Below are 22294 nucleotides of genomic sequence, written 5' to 3'. Positions count from 1 at the left end.
TGTAACGGTAGATTTTGTGTTTATTTTGTAGTTTTTGTACTGCAATTTTAAGTTTAGCCTATCTTTGAAGAAAATTTTGTGATTTAATATTTATATTTCGGTATGTACTTTTTTTTATATATTTTTATGATAATTTACTTATGGTCAGATCCTGGTGGGTCAGCGATAAGCTTAAGAACTTGCAAAGCTAAATTTCGGGGTTCCATTCCCCTTGGTATACACAGCAGATAGACCAATGTGGCTTTGTTCTACAACAAACACCACCAACAACAAAAAACGACACTTGGCTTAGAAGTTGCCACAAATTATAATTTTGGGGATAACATTACACCAAATTTTTTGGGTGTCCATTAGAAACCCATAAATATTTAAATACACGGTGCCTTACGCAAACCCTAATATTTGAAATAAAGATAATTCGCTGCACGTTTTTTTTTTTCACATTTCAGATCTATCTTTTGTTTAACACGAGTTATTTTATTCAATACGAGATCCTGTTGGCCGGGTTAGACCGTGATACTCGACAAAAATATGTTGAAAACGATATATATTGGCATTCAACTTTGTAGCTGCTTCGTATTTTTGATAAATCACATAAAGATATTTAAATGTATCAAAGGTTAGAGTTGACACAAAATGAATATTACCATTAATATTAAGATCAAACGGACCTTAAACTATACTTTATCAGAGCCTGCTGAAATGAGCTTTATTCAAAGTTTAGTTTATACTCATCTGAAAAAAAATCTAACTAAAAAAACAAAAAACAACAACAACAAAAAAAGTCGTGTATGTGAATTGTAAGATTCCACGCAGTGCTTTGAGTCAAGTCTCTGAAATTATAGTTTGGTTTGTTTGAATTTCGCGCAAAGCTACACGAGGGCTATCTATGTTAGCCATCCCTAATTTATCAGTGAAAGACTAGAGGGAAGGCAGCTAGTCATCAACACCTACCGCCAATTTTTGGGATTTGAACCCGCGACCCTCCGATTGCGGGGCAAGCACCCTAACCACAGGGCATTTGAATTATAGATAAGAGCGATTGTTTCTCGTATAAGTTTAAAAACTGGTGAAGAAGAAGCTAACAAATGGAAATTGACAGATTATACTCTTCTCTAACTAGACAAAGAATATATCCAGGAATATTTTCTAAACTCTTCGAGCAGACGTCCTGTATCTGGTTAACGACCTTGTGAGCAGGATGTAAGTAATGGTTAACTTACGTTAATCCTCTCCTCACTTCAAGGTTACATACCACGATGGTCATTCAGAAGAACTTGCACCTGGTTAACGACCTTGTGAGCAGGATGTAAGAAATGGTTAACTTACGTTAATCCTCTCCTCACTTCAAGGTTACATACCACGATGGTCATTCAGAAGAACTTGCATTACCTCTAACCTTGGATGTCCAAGGGAAGAAATGGTGCAAGAGTCTGTATAAGCTGAGAGTTAATCTTTCCTTGAATATGTATATTGAGAACAATCACTAACGTAGGTAATTTAGGCTTGTAGAAAATCGCCCTAGGACCTCAGTATTACTTTAAAGTGTGGTCTTTCTGTATTCAGAATTCTCTTAAGGCATGTAAATGATATCGGAAGCTGGTCACCCAGAAAGATAACACTGTATGTATATATACAAATATATGCGTGTTTGTGTGTGACAAAAGTGTGACTTATATTTGAGTCTTGCCTTTGCTGTCCAAGTTCTGTGTTTTGGCGGGATTTTCCTACCATTTTTCCACTTATTTCTTAAATTTATTTTAATATCTAACTTGGTTCTGAGTGCTAATTAAAAAAAAATCATTTATTAAGTACTTATTTGTTCTGATGTAGTCATCAACAACGTTAACAAAAGTCTTTGAAGACTACCTATTTCGAAGAGGAAGAAAAACAAACAAACAACAACAAAAAACTAACTATTTTGCCATTATGTGCTAACGACAACAAATCAGTACAATTTACCACCAGACCATTCTCTCTTCCTCCCCTCGTGTAATACTCGCTGTAGTCCAAACACCAACTTGGTACCTTATGGAACAAGAATTATCTTTGCATATGTAAATAAACATATTAAACGAACTCCTAATAAATTGAAATACCACCGTGGATCAGGAGCTCGTGTTGAAAAAGTTTGTTTAGGAATTTAGCTACATAAGGATTATTATCTGCGAATATCCGTTCCTAATTTTTGAACTAATAGGCTAGAGGGAATGAAACTAGACAACAGCATCCACCACCAACACTTGAGTTTCTGTTTCCTGATCTAATTGTGATTTGATTGCCACTATTATAGCGTACCCATAGCCCCAGAGTGTGGAGTGGCAACGGGCCGAGAACCATGAGTACTCGGATTCACAGTCCGAGTTCATTTGCTTGGCAATGCCTGTCTCTAATGCGAAAGAGAACCACTCTTCAAAATCGCTGTTGGGTCGTTTTTCCTGAGTTTTAACAACCTTTATCTATAATTGATGTTAACTTTAGACTAGAGCGTTTATAAAGTTATACTATTCCTTCTATAAGTTATAACATCTTTATCCAGTAAACTACAAGTTATAATATTTGTGACTCATTAAACTACAAGTTATAATATTTGTGCTCATTAAACTACAAGTCATGTTCGTCTTGTGCATAAACAAAACCAATTGCCATCTATCATTGTCAACCATTATTATTTAACACAACTTAATAGTATTTTAAGTGAAATGTATTAATTCCATCTATGAAGTTTGGGTGACAAAATAATAAAAAAAATACATTTTTGAACAAAAACTTTGTTCATATGGCAGTAAAAATGCGCATATGATGATCTTGTTATTTTAATCATAATTAAACTGAATGTGAAACCAAGAGTTTATGGATGATTGATGTACGTACTCTTGAACTCTTGTTCCGTGAATCACCCTAATCTTTTAGATTTATTTTAAATTCCGTTATATCTAACACTTGGCAAATATGAGCTCAGAGAAATCTTTTTATTATTATGTATTGTTCATATCCTAAATTTTGTTCATATTTACTGTTAAACTTGGGAATTTACTTAAAAGCTTTTTTATTCGTAAAACTATCGCTGTTATGGAACCAAACTTGAAAATGAATTTGATTTTTAGGCCACTAGTTATGCCAAAATTACTTAACTTTAGTTTTCAAGCTAATTAATTCTATTTTGTTGATAACCTGTCTTAAGACTTTGATAAGAGTAGGGTCATTACATTGAACATAGATGAAGATGCTGAAGATAGGCAAGAAAAAGTAGTTTAATTATACATAGCGGAAGGGGTGGGCGGTTACAAAAAAAAAGAAGAAAAGAAATAACATGTTTTATCGCCCTTAACTGTTGCAGTATCATACATGATATCGGTTACGAAATAATGCTGAATATTTATTAATCCAATTAAAATCAAGCTAATTAGATATTGCCATCCATGTATGAGATGCCTAACTATGTAGCCATTTTACTGATATAGACATCTTGTCTTTGATAAAAACAACAACAAACAAAAAAAAAAAAAAACGTAGTTTGATGCGTCTTATCTTTATTAGTGATCTTACTGGCGCGAACGAAGTTCCACATTTCGTGTTTAGGCTGATAAGCAGCTCAGTATTTGTGCAGTAATTAACATGCAAGTCACGGACAAGGTAACGTTGTTTTTAATGCAGTTTTCTCACACTAATTCAATGACATGAAAAATAAATCGCGTATGTTCAGTTACGGCAAAGGTCATGTAGGATAATGAACCTTCCAATATTGCAATCTGGAAATTCTTGGAAAAGCGCATTGTTTTTGTATAGAACTGCCTGAAGTTTCTATCTTTTTATTTGTCAGTGAGCTCTCAAGTATTAGTTGAGACCTTTATTTATAATAATAAATAACATTATTAAAATTATTAATAATGTTGGAAAAAATTAGAACTATTTTGTGATCTTCTGTCGAGAGAATGAATTAGTTAAATACTTTTAATATTCAGCAAATATGTTTCAAGTTTGGCTTTTTATCGAGACGTGAGAAACTAGTATACTAAAACTTCAAGTAAAAGATTTATATTAGGTTAACAAGATGCTAAACGCTGTTGTAAATTCTGTACGCTTAGATACGGACACAGATATTACAAATTTATGTATGTTGTGTATGTACTATGTTGAGCTTACCCCGTATGATAAAGGTGCCTGGATTGGTTATACCTGAAGAATAGTCCAGAAGATAGGCGATTATGATACAAGCACCAAAAACTGTTAAAGTGGAACTTTCGAATATACTTAATAAGATTAGGACTAACTTAGACATTCACTTGGGGGTTTCAGGGGGTATGATTATTGTATTTTACAACATATAGTATGTTTGCTTTATTAAAAATCACATTATTCACTTAAGTTTAAATACAGAATGACTTCCTATCTCCCTCGGTAAAATTCTCGACATTCTATTTATCTGAGAGCCACTATTCCACTCTCCCAGGGCCTTACATTTCAATCCCACATCGATACCACAAACAGTTACAACATTATATCTTTCCAAAGGTCTGTAATTATTGGCAGAAATATATTGGTGATCTAATATTTAGACTAATAGGTAATTGATATTATGATAAAAACATTGCAATTTCAGTATAGACTAACAGTATCATTAGAGGTTAACTGGGCGATATATTGTATCAAGTAAAAACAGATGAGAAGTGTTCAACTCTCGTCGTAATACAGAGTAATGATCAAGGAAATGGCTACACATCTTTAGTTTCGGATGTATGCCACTCAATTTGAGTCAATCATGACTTGAAGGTAATATATTTAAACAAACTTTAAATATAATTAATGCAAAGTACTGTATATCATGTACTAACAGATTCTCCAAACTAAAATAGAAATGCATCTAGAAAAGAAAAGCTGAAGAAACTGCTTATGTTGATTTAAACCCATCTCCTGTAAAGACTCGTGAGTTTTGGATTTGGATCACCAAAGACAAAAGTTTAGTATTGTCGTGTCTGTAGTGGCATATACCAGGTAGCATGTGATATGATCTACGATATTAATGGCTCCTCTAGTGAATAAGTTACTGCTCAACTGAAGTGAACATACAACATGATTCTCTGTGTAACGAGAGCACACACTGTTGGTCAGAATAGTAGACATTTGTAGTACTCGGTCATATTTTTAAACGAGTTATATACAGTTGTGTACGTTCAGACGATTTGCAGACTGGAACAGTATTTCCTCTTGTCTTTTATTTCCAGTGTATGTAATAAGCGCTTTCAGAGCAATTGAGTGGTAAAATTGAGCTTTGTGGATGCTGGTTGAGTTGCAAAATGCTGTTAAATGGATGCTGGTTGAGTTGCAAAATGCTGTTAAACTGTGAGTTTGTTCTATGTATTGCCTTACATGAATATCTAAATCATATGTTTCTACCTTACATAAATGACTTTTGACTCATTCCATGACACAGCAGAATCACTGGTGCAGCACTATACCAAAGAGATCCGATTCAGACCATGGTGTGGTCATACTGGATCCCACAATACTTGTACTACTTAAGTCCACTTCTGCATTTCCATGCAGATTGATTTATGTACTGTACCTAGACCATTGCCACTGATTGATCTGTATCCTTTATTTATACAGAACGCTCATTCTCTATCAGTTGATAATACATAACATAGATGCTATTTGTAGAGGTTTTAAATACGTGTCTTGATAATGGATTAACTTTGTTCGCCATTGGATAACATATGTAGTTGAATCGGCTGAATATTCGTAGTGAAAACAAAATAGAAGTACTTCACATTGAATCTGCTGTTCTCAAACTTTTTGGTGCATGGTTGCAAAACAGTGAATGAGTATCTTGTATTTATCAATCAAAACATCTCTTCTTCTGAAAAAGCAGATGCAATATTAAATGTGGCCCAAATCACAAGAACTTGTTATTTACATCAAGTGTCTGCTGCTAGTCTATATATCTATGCTGAACATGAAACAGCGGGTGAATAGCCTTTTGAGTTCAAGAAATGGTACAAGTTTCAAGTTGATGAATGTCGCCAGGTTTACCACTGAAGCTGTATGTTCTTGTTTCTACAGTTAGTCCATTCTCTGCGTCAGGCAGATTTTACCTTGTCTCTTGCTACACTGGTTCCTCTCGTTCCAGGGCTCTTTGCTTTGAATTACGCTCGTCACTCGTGATTACTGCTAGTACCCATCCAGGATATGGTGGAGTTTCAGAAGAAAGATCCTGAGGTTCTTCAGCAATGCATGCAGGTAAAGTTGGAACTTGGAATGCATTTTCTCGTTAATTGAACTTGATCCAGCCTATGAGTAATTAGATGGGCACATCAAAGGGGAGAAGAGGAGGAACAGTAGGTCTTATAGGCAATCTAGTAGTATTATATAGATGGATAGTTGTTGGCTTAGAGTTAGGTAAACTTTTATCTGAATTTGATAGTGATATGAATTTAAAAAAAAAATCCTACCAACTGCCGCCATGGGCAAGTCTCTGCTGTTCAACTTGTTTCGTCAATGAAGTGAAGTTTCTGACAACTGTTATGGAAAAGACTGGAAATCCCTTTCTCTAAAATTGTAAACATTTGCTGACCTTGGTACTCTATTCATCATAGGCCAACCTATGGTTGAAACAATGTGTAGAAATAAATGAAGTTGGAATAGACCACTGCCAGGAATGGGTACAATAAAGGTTGTCTCAGCACATAAACTATATTACAAACACCATTACAAGAAACACCTGTTCAGTCGTCAATTACCTTCATGAGAAATCAAACACAAAAACTAAATAACAATAGCATCCTTGAAAAATAACCACACACACTTTTTTTGTCTCTACATTGCCTGTTAGCCTCGAAATGGAAATTGGAATACTTCTTTCACCATGAAAATTAAGATTGCCTACCACCATTCTCTGAAATGGAAAACTATGAAGTGTAGTCACAAATTATCTACTGACATGTTTAGAACAATAATGTCGCCTTCCCAGTAATGTACCAACCATTGATTCGTGAAGGAGCAAAGCTATGGATCATGTACTTCAACCAGTTGGTGTCTCGATGTTCCAGTGATATACCAGAGAAATGTTCTGCAGAGTTGGCAACGTCACAGAGACTGGGATAGTGTGAGATAATATATATAGTCCAAGACGCTTGAAGAAATCAATACGAGAAGAACGTGGTATTGGAGAGAGCAGATGTGTTGTGCCAGCAGGATCTCTTTCATACAAGTGATTACCTTCCAGCAAGAAGATGAAAACAAAAGAGAACTGTTCAAGTTTTTAGCCACAGTGATCGCTGACAGTGGAGTGGATAATTGTACACGAGTGATGAAATACTAATGTTTTCACCAATAACATGCGACACTATCAATCTCTCACCATGTAGCCAAGAAGAGACTAATACCTGCATGCTGCTGCATACTGCTCATTCTATGTGCTCTGGGTATGAGAACATACGGATTCGTACATTGGTGTATTGTTTTAGTTGGAACAGCTGTTACATGACTAAATATCCCAGAACTTTGGGTCACATTCTGGAAGGATAGATCCTATAGATACATTGTTGCTCATGGAATTGCTAGAACATCGGGACCATAGATACGAAGAACGCTGCCAATGTTTCATGCATTGACAGCATGCAACACAACACCTGCCTTCTTCAGAATAAGGAAGAAGTCTTTTGAAATGTCTGGAGTGCGTTCCAATCTATAACTGATTGTTTAATGAGGTTGTAAACATTATCAGAAACAATTCGAGAGTAATATCTTTCTTAAGTTGGAAGATTTATATTTCTCATGGCCTTCTCAGTCAGAACAGAGAACAAAGACTGTCGTGCACTCTTTACGGATGGCAGAGGCCTAGAACTCTTGAACTCCCCCCCCCCCCTCTAACTCAGCATACCTTGCTGCAGCATGTCAGGAAGAAAGTATGTCAACCCTACATGCTCGACCCAAGTGACTGGAGACCTCTTTGAACAACCTGCCCGAGGAAGGAATATTATGTTATGAATTGATGAGATGTAGATGCAAGAAGGGTTGTACTTATCATAGAGTTTATCTTCAATGCACTAAATTTACCATTTGTTGCATTGCTTCACTATTATTTGTATATTTCCTTGGGCTATTTTTTTATAATATGTCTCGCCATATACTAACATATTGACTTGTTTTCTCCTTCATCTCTATTTAGTACTCTTTTTTTTATATATTTCATTATTTCTAATGTTTCTTTATTATTTAATGTTATAACACTACGAACCTGAGCTAAATTGAAGTTTTTTCCATAATATTGTATGTTGAGTAGTTTTACATGTTCGGCTGTAGCTGAGGTTTCTGTTTTATTATTTCTTATATACACTTTTTTGTTCTTGCACTGTGTATTTTAAATTTATTTTAGTTTGACCAATATAATTACTACTACATTCACATTCTAACCCGTTTTATCTGTTAATTCTATGTTATCTATCAATGCGGCTAGAACTGCAACTAGATTCAAGTAGGTTATTTTAGCACATGAAGTTTTCTCTGTTACGAAATTAACTATAGTCATTAATCATTCACCATTAATGAAATAATCGTGATTATTGCTTGTACATGTATACTTGACTGTAAGACAGTACTGTTACACTGTGTTTAGAATGACATTATGTAATTGAAGAAATATTATACTATAAAAAATCGTTTATTGTTTAGTGTTACATCCAAATCTGTAATATGCATTATTAAACTTCTCGCACTATGTAAAATCAAGATCTAGAGCATTATCTGTCTAGGAAGTGACTGTAAGTGTAGTCTGGTATGGTTATTCGCCCTCTTCCCCCAAACAGCACACTATATTCTTTGATATGAATATCTTGTATCGCATTAAATGAAATGCGTTTTAGTATATATAGTTGGGGTGGTATATTATCATCTTCATAGATCTGACCATAATAATTACGTGTGTTGCAAATCCACACTAATGCAGGTCATTTCCAGCCCAATTTTAAAATAGTTTTACACTAATATCTATCAGTTTTAACCCCAGTTTTAAACACTTTTGTTTTTTTGTTTTCCTAAGCTAATCGCGCACCAAACTTTGTTGGCTATAGAGTTCCTTAATAGGGACACAGCAACAATACCATGAATATTTCAGTTAATTCCAGTAATTGCTACTAGTTTTTTTGTGTATTTTACACAATAAAATGAGCGTTTTGGACACCTTTTTACACTGAGTGTTTGTAACAAGCAGAAACTTAAAACTACCCAATATGATGCAATATGTGGACTCCCCCATCCCCCCCCCCACCGATAGTGAAATATGCGGGAAGAAGTTGGTAATTTTTACGTTTAGAATATTAGTAATTAAGTTGGACCTTAATTGTTGCTTTTGTTTTATATTTCTTTGCGCCACCTATTAGCCATTCTTAATTAAAAACGTTAACAACGTCGTCATGATTATTTTTGTTGGTTGAAAAGGGTATTTTAAATATTTTTCGCAGGAAACTTGTAAGCATGGACAAAGCATTGGGCTTTAAACTCTGCATTTTTCAAAAACTTCTTTAACATTTTGTGACACACTTTCTAATTAAATTAAAATATATATACTCAAGACTTGTAGATGAATATTCTACCTGAGGCAAAGGACAGAATTAGTCAACATTAATTATGGGTTGCATTAATCCCTGTATTATCAGCTTATCTGTATACCGTTCAATACAAATGGGGTCCACATGTTGCATTATATTAAATGACTTTATGTTTTTGTCTGTCATAACACCCAACGTAAAGAACTGTCCAAACAATATGGTGAAATCATAGTAGTTATTAATCAAGATTAATTGCAATACTTACGCTACTTTTTAAGTTTTTTGTGTACTTGAGTATTGATAGAGATTTTGTGACCAATAATAACATAGGCCTAATAGTATATAAAAAAAAAAAAATGTTTTATCTGGCCATAGTATTGTTTCAGTTGGAATCCACTCTGTACCATTGATCATAATATTGCATTGGTTGGAGTCCATTCTGTACAACTGATCATAATGTTGTTTTAGTTTGAGCCCACTGTGCACCTGTATTTTTATAAATAATGTTTAATTGATGGCTAAATGCAACAGGCCCATTAGAAGGCCAATTACAAAGTCGAACTTTAGGTCATGAAATTATGTCATAAAGGTATTTTTCACTAAAAAGAGATCTTAAGATGAAATAGAATCACTAAAAACAATTCTCGTTGAGACTTCGTTTGAAGGTTGCAGGACGTACTTCCTGGTAGTGTCCTGTATACACAAGATTATAGGTTTTTATTTTGTGTGTTCATGGATTTGTTTGTTGAATTTCGCGCAAAGTGATAGTAATTTAGAGGACAGGCAGCTAGTTCACAATCCTCATCCTTTAAGAACGAAAAAGCTCCCACGGCAAAACGAGCTAGGATTTTCGGTGACAGGATTCGAACCCGTGATCTTCAAATTGCGAGTGGAGCGTCTTAAACACCAGAACATGTCAGAACTATATGTGCACATGGAAGCACAAGACAGTGCTGATATTTTATTGCCTGTTTCCTTTTTTTAAGTGGGCTGGATCGAAGGGTTCGGAATTTGAGAGGTGATTCCGCTGAACGCAATCCCCACTTTCAGCTTTTGGGCACGTTATGAAAACTTTATGGCCTGAAACATGCAACATGGTGGGTTGTATAGAGTATTAAGTCATTTAAAATAGAATAGAAAAATCGTTGTTATAGAAAAAAAAGGGGTTAAGTATAGTGATTACATAAAAAGTAGGAAATTGTTATCCATATAAAATCAGGCTCGGCATGGCCTGGTGGATAGGGCGCTCGACTCGCAATCTGCGGTTCGCGAGTTCGAATCCTCGTTACCGACATGCTCGCTTTTCAGCCGTGGGAGCGTTATATAGTACAGTCAATCCCATGATTCGTTGGTAAAAGAGTTGGCAGTGGTTGGTGATGACTAGCTGTCTTCCCACTAGTCTATCACTGCTAAGTTAGAAATAGCTAGCGCAGATAGTTCTCGGGTAGCATTGCGCGAAATTCAAACCAAACCCTATAAAATAATTTTATTTGTTAATAGAGAATACATTTTGTCTGAAGATGTGTTTTTTTTTTTTTAAGTACGTTAATTTTGAAGTTATTTTATAAGCAGTCCTCATAAGTACAGATTGAGGATATGTCAAACGAAGAATAAGTCGAACGTTATTTTACAAATAAGACATGCTGGGGTTTTACCACGAATACCGTTTCCTATGATGTTTGCTGAACTTGTATATCTGGTTGCTGGAGCTGAAGAGTCTTCACCAGGCCAGTACTGAAGCAAGAATAATGATGTATTACACTGTTAAAACATAGCGATAATTCCTAGTACAACATTTTATAATCTTAATTAGTTTTGTCAACTATAATTACTATTTTATATAATTCAGGGGAAATACCCCCCTCCCAGGTCATATTACTTTGTGCAAATCTTTATAACCACACATCAACTCGCGTACTCGCACCAAAAGAGGACGATATTACATAAATAGGATCAAGCAATTATAAGCATCTTCAGTGACCATTGTGGTACGAAACCATCATTTATGACCTTCTACAACCTGTTGACGAGAGCGCTAACTGATTAACTGCCAAATACCTGCATTGAAATTAAAAGAAAACAATTAAATGAATATATCTCACTAAAGATACATTTAAAAAGGGGAGAAATGTACATAATATAAACAATGAAACTATGCATTTTTAACGAGTATGGCCCATTTTTACTGAAAATATTGTAAATATATTTAACATGTAACTGACAATAACAAAGCGAAGTAACTTCAACTTACAGAACAATATGTGCTAGATTTTTGTACTTTCCTTATCTCTTTAATTTACAAGTTAAAAATGTCATGACAGTAAAATATCTAGAAAATTTACTATACTAAAGAGATACTCTGCACTTTGATAACACGTTTACAATCCTTTGTTGTTAACTCATAAGCTGTTTAAATATGGAGAGAAATCACGTCGATCACACTTAATGTAAATATTGATGGAACTAAAACTCCTGTAAAGTTTATTGTCTTTTATTGACTATCGTAATTCTGCAAAAAAAAAAGTGCTTACAAGAGGATGTGGTAGTTGTCAGACATTCTGTTGAACATGAGAAATACCAAACTAGTCACAAATAAGTTCACAAAAATTCAGAAACAAATATATTAATATATTTTGTTATATACAAATACAAACTGATTAAACGTGTTTCATTGGTCTACAGACTGCAGAGCACAGTTCAAAAAATATGTGTTTGAAAATATAATATAACCTCATCGGTCTTTCCTTGTAGGTTATAGTGGATAATACATATAACAATGGTTTGATTTTCCAGTAAATCTATAAAATATATAATAAACTTGTGAGCATGATAATGTAGCAATAGTTATTAGTTGTTGATAAGATAAGGGATGGCATTGGGGCAGAAGGAAAAAATGAACAGCAGCAAAATATTAACATATGACTAAGTTTCAAAAAGTTATTCCTATTTAAAAAAAAAACTTGAGATAAAAACTGCGTATTTTATTATTTCTTATATTTCAAATGGTTCTGACAGTTGTCTCAAAAACTCCACTTAAAGAACAAGCTTGTGTTAATCTAGTCATTTTTCATTTGTAAATGTATATTCAAATGTAGTTTATTTCTGGATTCCGATCCATTAATTGGATGTAAATTTTCATCATATCTGTTTTATTTTTTCTTTCTATTTTATCTATAGGATGAAGTACTATAATTTATTTAAAGTGCCTCATTTGCATAAATTGTTACATCCCCAAACTAAAAGTTCTCCATAGAGGTCCAGTACCATTTCGTCTAGAATGTAAACACTGTTAAAATGAGGAACTTTGGTAATATCTTAAGTTACTAATGATAATTGTTAGTAATTATAAACGTTCCAGATGTGTGCATGCAATACGAATATGACTGTTTAAACTACAAAGATAACATTGTTGCAGTTAAATCCGACTGTAATTTATGACTGTAAAGAAAGGTGTGTTTCAGCTGATGAAACGCGGAACTGAGTTGTTCAAAATTATAATGTTTGGAATAAAAATATCACTTTTTTATGTAAAACTACTACTAATAATAATGTATAAGCATCCTTGCATTACTTTTTAAACCATTTTGTTACACTCTTTATAATATGAAAGCATTGTGTAAACTCCAAACAAAAACAAGAAACTTGTGCAGAATTGTGATATTGCACGCTCGTTCCTCTGCAGTTCGTGCGTAAACAAACTCGTGTCCTTTCGTGTACAGACTTGTAAATCTGCTCTTTCGCGTTCTAGTATATGTGAAACTTAATAAGCGTAGTGTTGCACTTATTGAAACTGTCCCAATGAGCTTTGGTATCGTAACAGAGCAGTGAAACAAAGAATGACAATGACAAGATAAAAATTATTACGATTCTAGTTAAGAAATATTACTCCAGTTGATTGAGCGTTATACACCATAGTACACGACGTATCGCAAACGACTGATGTAAAAAGCACTTTATCAAAATATTTTGTATATTATAATCGGTCCGGCCTGATGAACTCTGGTATCATCCAAAGGCTTCGATGACAGCGGAAAACATCAGAAAGAGTAGTTGAAGTACTTTTAACACTGTTCCTTGGAGACCTACAATAAGCTAGTAAAGAACAGTATGACAAAAATTAATAGTAATCTTATTACAGGCAACGATAACCTCGAATACAATAATTTTGAACGTTCGAATCATGACGCGTGAAGTTTTTCTGAATTAATCGAATTCGTAACGTTCTGAACGTTTCGTTGGATATATGTTAAAAGTGATTTATTAAAGCGTTGGAGGCTTTTATTTCATAAGGTGTAGTCGAAATACCAGGGACTTTGGGAATTTATTTGTATATCAGAGGTTCTAGATAGCTAACTTGTGACCTTAAGCTTTGACCCATAATAAATGTAGGCATGTAGATTGATTTTTGGGTTTTATATTTAATGAAATATAAAAAGCATCATTCGTGAATCGTTAATACACAATCCATGTCAATTTTAAAACATGAATCTTTCTGGAACGAAATCAAATTAAAGCAAACTAGCGATAATGAACATATATTAATCCAACTTTCCATAGTTTAAGTGGAACTACATCTACGTTATTTCAAAACAATAAAACACAACGAATTCCAAATCCTAAAAAAGTTAGTAATAAGAGCCTGCGGTCACTTATTTCAAGAGACAAATGACAGGTTTTATTCACCAATTCCAAAAAGGCTTACGTTTCCAATTTCACAACTGGTTTATTGGCGGTCGTCACTGGGCCATCCTCGTCGTCGCTTAGGGTTCGAAGTAAACATGACGTAATCAATGGACATTTCGCCGCGAGGACTCCAAGAATCGTTCAACATTACCGTTTTTCAACTTACCAGGGTTCGACTTTACAGAGTATTAAAGGAAGTAGCTGAGACTGAATTTCGACGTACCGGTGAACTATTGGGTTATATGACAACAACACTATGTATGATTGCTAAGGGATTTCCGTTGGATTTGAATGTAGGTGTAGTTATTCCGCTACTTTTTAACTAATGTAATAAATAATGGAGACCAAAGATGTTTTAGGAAAGGAAAATTAATTAATTTTGACTTAAATCTTGGAAAATAATGATGTTTATTTCCTGACATATTACTTGTAGGGTTTTGCAAAGGATCATTTCAACTATCAGCTTAAAAAACGAAACGATTGGTTTTTTTGTTTGTTTTTGAGTAAAGCCACATTGAGCTACTTGCTGTGTTCACCGCGTGGAACTGAACCCTGGATTTTAGCGTTGATAATCCGTAAACTTACCGCTGTCCCACCGGGGAACAAAACGAAACGTAGACGTAACAAACCTAAAAGTCGAAAATATCGTTAATAGAAAGAGTACCAAAATATTAAATAAATGTGTTCTAATCATTATAGCTTTAACTTGTCTTGTGGATTGGTTTATTAAGTTATGCACTTCTAGTTGGTTTATTAAGTTATGCACTTCTAGTTGGTTTATTAAGTTATGCACTTCTAGTTGGTTTATTAAGTTACGCACTTCTAGTTGGTTTATTAAGTTACGCACTTCTAGTTGGTTTATTAAGTTACGCACTTCTAGTTGGTTTATTAAGTTATGCACTTCTAGTTGGTTTATTATATGTATATGTAAGTTTAAGTTGCTTTTTAATTCTGATTAGAAAAGTTCGTTTACTTTTGGTCAGAAGTTATTAGTAGATGAAACGACTAGAAAATAAGTCATTGTTGTTATAGTTAAGTTGTGTTGTTGTTTTTTAGCACAGGTGTATTTCGTTTTCAGTTTTGACGCTATGTGTTTTTGGTATTCTGATCTCGTAATAGAGTGAGAAGTTGTTTTTTAGCACACGTGTATTTCGTTTTCAGTTTTGACGCTGTGTTTTTGGTATTCTGATCTCATAATAGGGTGAGAAGTTGTTTTTTAGCACAGGTGTATTTCGTTTTCAGTTTTGACGCTATGTGTTTTTGGTATTCTGATCTCATAATAGGGTGAGAAGTAGTTTGAATTTCTGAGAGTAATGAAGTCGGCTGAAAAAAAAATTCTTTTTCTCAATGAAAAGCGTTTCTACTTGTGATCTCCTCAGGAGGCTGATCACGGTAATTGACTAACGTAGGTTGTTAACCTTCTGAAGAAGCCGCATAGAGAAATGTCGACTTAATGGAAAGTTTATAACTGAAAAAAGGCGAAAAGTGTATGGACATACAGTGCTAAACTCCATGGTTCGATTCCATGCTGTAGATAGCCTATTGTATGGCTTTTGTGGTAAAATAAACAGACAAACATTGTTATTTAATTACGCTCCAGTTGCACTGCTACTTTCATTTTTCAAAAACCGTACTCTCAAAGTTGAAATTAATAACGGTTTAATATTTATGTTGAGAAGTAAATACCATCGAGTACAACATTACAGTTCTTATTAGAGACAACTGACAAAATATCACTAATAGAAAATGAAACTTGCAGAATGTTACAAGATCTCCAAGGACTAAGAAATGTAAGTTATTTTCATTGAACGAAAATTTTATTGTCTTTATCATCAATTTTCACATTGTCATATGTGTGCTAGAAGTAATGGATTTTGAGTGCTTGACTTGCTGGTATATTCTTTAGTAACTAATAAATATTTTAAATATGCCCATATTTTCTGAGAACTTAAATAGTGTCTTGATATTATCGCAAGTCTGAACAAACGCCTCTGACCGTTTCAGAGTAACATACGGAATACTCTATGTACAACTAGCGATAATAATAACAACCTACAGCCAAAACTGGTTTGCAGCTGCAATCCTGCTTGACGAACGGAAGAAACGCAGCCTGTCGCGTCAGTGTTCGTAGAATTTCTTTATCTTGCCCTACAGTCAGATTTCCCTGGAAAATTGTCGTTAAAGGGATTGGATAACACAATCATGGCGTACAAGAATTATACCAGACGCAGAAACCTGTTCTCTACAATGTTTATTGTTGCCTCAACCCTTCATGGTATTTGTATGTAAGCTCGTTAGAATCAAGGTTCGCGATTCTTATGGGTCATGGATGCGTTATAAAAGTGACCGTCAAATCCGACTACTTGATCAGTCAACAGTATCTCAAGAGACGGTGGATGTTGCTGTCTTTCCTCTAACCTGTCAGTTCAAAATTAGGGACGCCCATGCGCAGATATACCCCTTATATAGCTTTGGGCGAAATTCCAAACAAACTACAACATGTACTTACACTTCATTACATTTGTGCCTGTTGTCGGGGCATAGTAGTGAACGTAATACATAAACGAAAAATTCCTTAAAATATGGCAGTTTTGAAAATAACACCGTAACAAATATCGTACTGATTAAAAAAAAAAACTTGTACTAATGATAGCAATACTTTATTTTAATTCATTAGAATCAACAAATAATATATAGAGATCCCTAGGGACTATAAAATTAATGTAAAACAGCTTAAAGCAATATTAGTTGAAAATTAGAACATGTTATTTGACCTTTCGATAACGTTTACATTTGTGTTATCATTGAAATGTTTAGTGCATCATGTCTTCAATAGTAGCACAGAGCTCCGTATACGCCTCCTGAGAAACCAAACTATTAGAGATTTGTATACAAGTATCAACCACAAATATGCTCATGTAGTTGGTTCATATTGCACGAATTTTGTGTAATAAAAAAAAAACAACAAAAAAAACATATTTGGCGTCTATTTTCTTGTGCTTTAACCTTAGGTAAAGACAACCAGGGTTTAATTGAAATTATGGATTAAACATCTGACCCGATGAACTGTGAAGATAAAAAAAATATAAAATTAATTAGCCAGTAGAAAGATTTTTTTTTTTCGTTTCCTTGGCAGCAGTGCGCAATATACAAGTGCAATAAACTACAATTACAGTATTTTTACTGGTATATCTTTCTGGACCAACTAAGAATGAAATAATTAAACTTATTATCAGAGTGATCAAGCTCCATCAGTCTTGACGTTGTGCATCATGTGACGTAATTTCTTGTAACTCCACATACATTGTGTTGAATACACTTAATCTGTAAATTAACAGTTAAGTGTGTTATTATTATTGAATATTTCTAATGTCAAACGTTTATGCTCTTTAATTTGGAACGTGTTTATTTAGAAAACAGAAAACTATGATATTTGAAATTTTTAAAAAAGGCCTCGTCGGCAAATGGCGTAAGTAAAATACTCTTCTACGATCTTTCCATTAGAAACCTGTATTGGGCTAGCTAAGAATAAAGTGAATATAATTATCATTAATATTATCGTATTGTTGTAGATATTAATTGGATTTATCATACATACTAAATTATTGTTCCCCATTTACTTGGCCACGTTGAACCACCTCAGACAGTGACTAAAAGGCTAAGACTGAGCTTGTTGGGGAATGCATCATTTTCTTAATGCAATAGCATGATAACTAGGTCGTTGACATGCAACCTGTCGATTGCGAGGACGAAATCCATGCAACAGTGGGGTGGGGTATTCTAATATGACGGTCAATACTGCTGTTTACTAGTAAAGAGTAGCCCAAACGTTGATGGTGGATTGTGTTGACTAGCTAGTTTATCACTTCAGTATCAGGGACGGTTAATGCAAATAGTTCCAGACTAGCGTTACGTGAAATTCAACTGAACATAGTTTTGCAATATCTGATCGTAGTTACGGGCAACGAATCACGCTTTCGAGGAACTGATGTGGCCCGCTGGCACCTACTGGGGATCACTGCACTAAATAATATATACTTACTGATGAAATATGCCTAAAGACCTTTTCTGTTTTAGGTTAATATTGATTAAAAACAACAACAAAAAAAAAGAAATACTGTATGGATCTCAAGCTAGTTTAACAGAAGAACAAAACTAAGTAAATTATAGCAGCCGATAAGATAATTGGAAGATTGACTGACAATTAAATCTCTTCCTTGTCTTCATCACAACAATGGATCTTGAAACTTCCACAATACGGGACTTATTGCTCTGTTTTGTGAAGATATGTTGGTAAGTGTGAGCAGTAGTTATTTGTATGTGTTTAAGCTCATTTTTGATGTATTTAGAAAGGAAAGACCCGTCCGTCTCAATCGTTTAAAGTGGCATTTATTATAAATACAATGCTAATATAATACAATAGAAAGTGTGTGTGTGTTTTGTTATAGTAAAGCCACATCTGGCTATCCAGGGAGGGGAATCAAACCCCTGATTTTAGCGTTATAAATCCGAAGACCTGCCGCTGTTCCACCGGGGTACTTGAAAGTATGATTAGCTCAAGACCTTTTAGCTGATCTGGTTAATAACATTAATTAAATTTAATACTAAATCATTAATCGCATGCACGTGAAAAACTTAATTCAATATGGAATTTTGTTATGAGTTAATAACATTAATTATTTGGTATATCGGGTTAATATAATACTAATTATTGGAATTTTAATTGATCAAATCTAAATTTACAAAAATCAATAATTCATTTTATTACCTTAAATTTCTACAGTTTTTTATTTGATTAAAAATTATCCTACTATCTCCAAAAGTAAATTACTCTATTTTTGGTTCTAAGTAACAAAATGTTAATACATAATCTCCTTTTTAGTAATCGGAAATTCGTGTTTTAAATCCTATGTTCTGTTAAAATAACTCAGTCGGCCAGCGGTAAGTTTCTGGGCTTGCAAAGCTAAAATCCTGGGTGCGATTCTCCACGGTTGACAGAGAGCATATAACCCATTGTATATCGTTGCGCTATAATCCGGTAAATGCACTGTAGGAAAATACTAACTTTAATTCTTAATACTAAGATCCAGAAAAGTTAGAAAAGAATTAGGTTCTAGCATGGTTTGCATTATTTTAAAAAGAATGGACACAGTCTTTGAATTTTTAAGTGACAAAGGTATGATGTGCATATTTATGGTCTCACAGTGGTAAGTTTACGGATTTACAACTCTAAAATTTGGGGGCGCGATTCCATTGGTGGGTAGAGTTCAGATAGCCCATTGTGTAGCTTTACATTGTAAATCAACATCAACACTGAACACAGAATAAAACTGGTTAGTGGCAAATTCAAGAAATTTATTGATTTTAAGAAAATCATTAACATGTGTTAGTGTTTTTAGCGACTAGATTGGCACTTCAAATTCGACTATAATTTTAAACATAAAACCTCGTTCATCATTTGAACTTCATTTCTTTAGTTACGTTTTTAAAATTTAGCGAATATTTACTGTAAACTAATTTTTTTTTAAAGGGTTCAGAAATATCAACTAAAAGTAAATAAATAAACTTGTTGCTGTCGTAGTTTCGTTTGCATCCACGAACAATTAGCTTGGCAGTGTAACATTAACTCTGATTGGCTAACTACTTAGCGACATCTCGTGCCCTAAAGCCAAATTAATATATCTACGATTCTTGCTATGGAAATTGATGGTAAGCTATACATATATTTGGTATTTACTTTAATAAGCTTAATCATTATAAATTCCGTTATTTTTTTAAATATAAACCTTTGATATTTTACGAGAATCTGTTATAACATGAATTATTTTTTAACTAGGCCCAACGTAAGTTTCGCTGTCCACCTCTGTACTGTTTATTTTGGACCTTTCGAATCATTTCATTAGCAAGAGAAATAAGCAAACAAACAGCTAATTCATGATTGTACGTGACATTATTGAAAATAATCCTGTTTATGTATGTCAAAAAAACTATACAATTTCAGAATGAGAGTCAACTGAACGATTTTGATTATATAAACCTCTTCAAGAAACAAATATTTTCTCCATTTTAATTAACAGTTACGTTATTTTTAGCCGCGGCATAACGGCTCATAGAATGGTTGTTTTTTGTTTTTATCAAGTACAAACTTTTAGCTTGTATCTCCATCTTCTGACCGATCTGAGATCTAATTACAGCCGTGGCTATTAGGGATTCCCTCTTGTTTCTTTGTATAGTACCATCAGAAACTACATTGCAAGTTTTGTATCAACAGAAAACATTGGTAAAATCCTCAAATCTTGTTTAAAGTGACAGAATATTTTTATTTGTCAAGTTTTTAGTTAACAAAATATTTAAGAAAGCCAACTTAAAATATTCCAATTATTTTTTAGAAATATTTATAAAAATATTTCTGATGAATGTTTTGATGCTCGAGTCATCTGTTGAGTAAATAGGTAACTATGCAGCTGTTGTGATAAGATTCAAAATTGGTTAAGTAAAGAACAAAATCCAATATCTCTAATTCAAGTGATACTGAAATTGCGCTAAACTTTTCTTGAATGTTTAACATTGCACAAAAAAATAGCTGAATTCAATTGAGGTTAATCGGGGGTGGGAGGATCTTTTTTTCCAATTAAAACTGGATTAATTAAAAACACAAATAATTGTTAAAATGACGTTTGGCCTTGTTCCCCTGGCATTATCTGATACACCTATATTGGCAAAAGTATATCTTAACTAGAAGAAAGTTAGATGATACGATTACATATGCACAACACTTACAAACAATTATAAATGTGTTCAAGGATATTTATTCAACCTAATTTTGTAATACTAAATAAATAGTTTGTTTTTTATTTACACCTAACTCATTATTAAGAACAACTACATCTTTACTGGAGAAGCTAGTAATTTTACTTGTGTGGTAAAAAATATAGGAGGAGCGTTCCTTTATTCTAATTTTTTTTTTCTATTTTCGATTCACCTGTTTAGAATTCTTCACAATCATTAAATTTTATTTTATAGATACATCCAGAAATTTCTGATTTAGGCTATCTTTAGAAAAAATGAAATAATTTCTCACCTGGTTAGTCCTGAGACATACGGTAAATAGCAGAAGATTACGTTCTTATCAAAGTTTGTCCTCGTAGGTGAATGGTAAGTTTATGGACTTACAACTCTAAAATATGGAATTCGATACCCGCAGTGGACAGTCCAGATAGTCTAATGTGTAAACTTTGCACTAAGAAATCAACAACATTAGAGTTTAAAGAACTTGAGTCTAAAAATATCTTAATTCTATCCACAACTCTCTGCAAAGCATGATTTTAATATTGTAGATTTCAACAAGAACAAATTATTGGATATTACAAATTCCTTTTAGCATTACTTAATAGTTTTTATAACAGCTTAATGTGAAATAGAAATGTTGCAAAAAAGGAATAATCTAAATATTTTATACAGTTTTGGGCATTTTATTTTACGGGATTATTAATATTTTTTGTTGACAGTACGTAAGGAGTACATTCTAACATTATAACGATACTATTTTAAAAAAATATAAAACTGCGTTGCACATCTACATGAAAACCCCCCTTGTGAAATATATACTTTCGAAGAAGACCGAAAAGGTATTTCCGCTATTTCACTACTTCCTGCGCCTTCCAAGGCTGTCGTGGAAGTTTGCATTTCCACTTAGGGTCTGATTGTGTGTAAGTGGCTGCTTCAAGTGAGGGAGATAACACAATTTGTAATGATTTTTTTATTATTAAATTAAAACATTCATTCTGTAATAAACATGACATTTGAAGGTTATCATTCTCCGATTAAAATGTTTTTGTTTGGTAAGGAAACTAAAACATAATAAAAATAATACGTACTCCCTCGGGGAATGTATTGCTGTACTGGATTCGAATACCATCATCGAGCATGCTCACCATTTTAACCCTGGAGGCGTTATAAAGTGATGGTCAATCCCACTAGTCGTTAGTGAAGAGTAGTTGAAGAATTGGCGATCGGTGGCGTTGATTAGCTGCCTTCCCTCCAGTTTATCACTTCAAAATTAG

General features: G+C 33.7%; 1 protein-coding gene across 2 annotated transcripts in view; it reads left to right on the top strand.

Moving 5' to 3' along the window:
* The window catches only part of LOC106475902 (G protein-activated inward rectifier potassium channel 3-like), a 54460-nt gene that overhangs the window by 2805 nt on the left and 29361 nt on the right, over nucleotides 1-22294 (top strand). Inside the window, exon 2 of one of the 2 annotated variants that reach the window (XM_022381071.1) lies at nucleotides 4857-4995. The exons of the other annotated variant lie outside the window; for it this stretch is intronic. The gene's annotated coding sequence lies outside the window, so the exon portion shown is untranslated. The remainder of the gene's footprint in view (nucleotides 1-4856; nucleotides 4996-22294) is intronic. 2 annotated transcript variants of the gene reach the window in all.

The sequence above is a fragment of the Limulus polyphemus genome, unplaced genomic scaffold (assembly GCF_000517525.1).
Source record: "Limulus polyphemus unplaced genomic scaffold, Limulus_polyphemus-2.1.2 Scaffold150, whole genome shotgun sequence".
In the NCBI taxonomy this organism is placed as follows: Eukaryota; Metazoa; Arthropoda; class Merostomata; order Xiphosura; family Limulidae; genus Limulus; species Limulus polyphemus.
The sequence above is the reverse complement of the archived record's forward strand: the minus strand, read 5'-3'. Positions and strand labels throughout refer to the sequence as shown.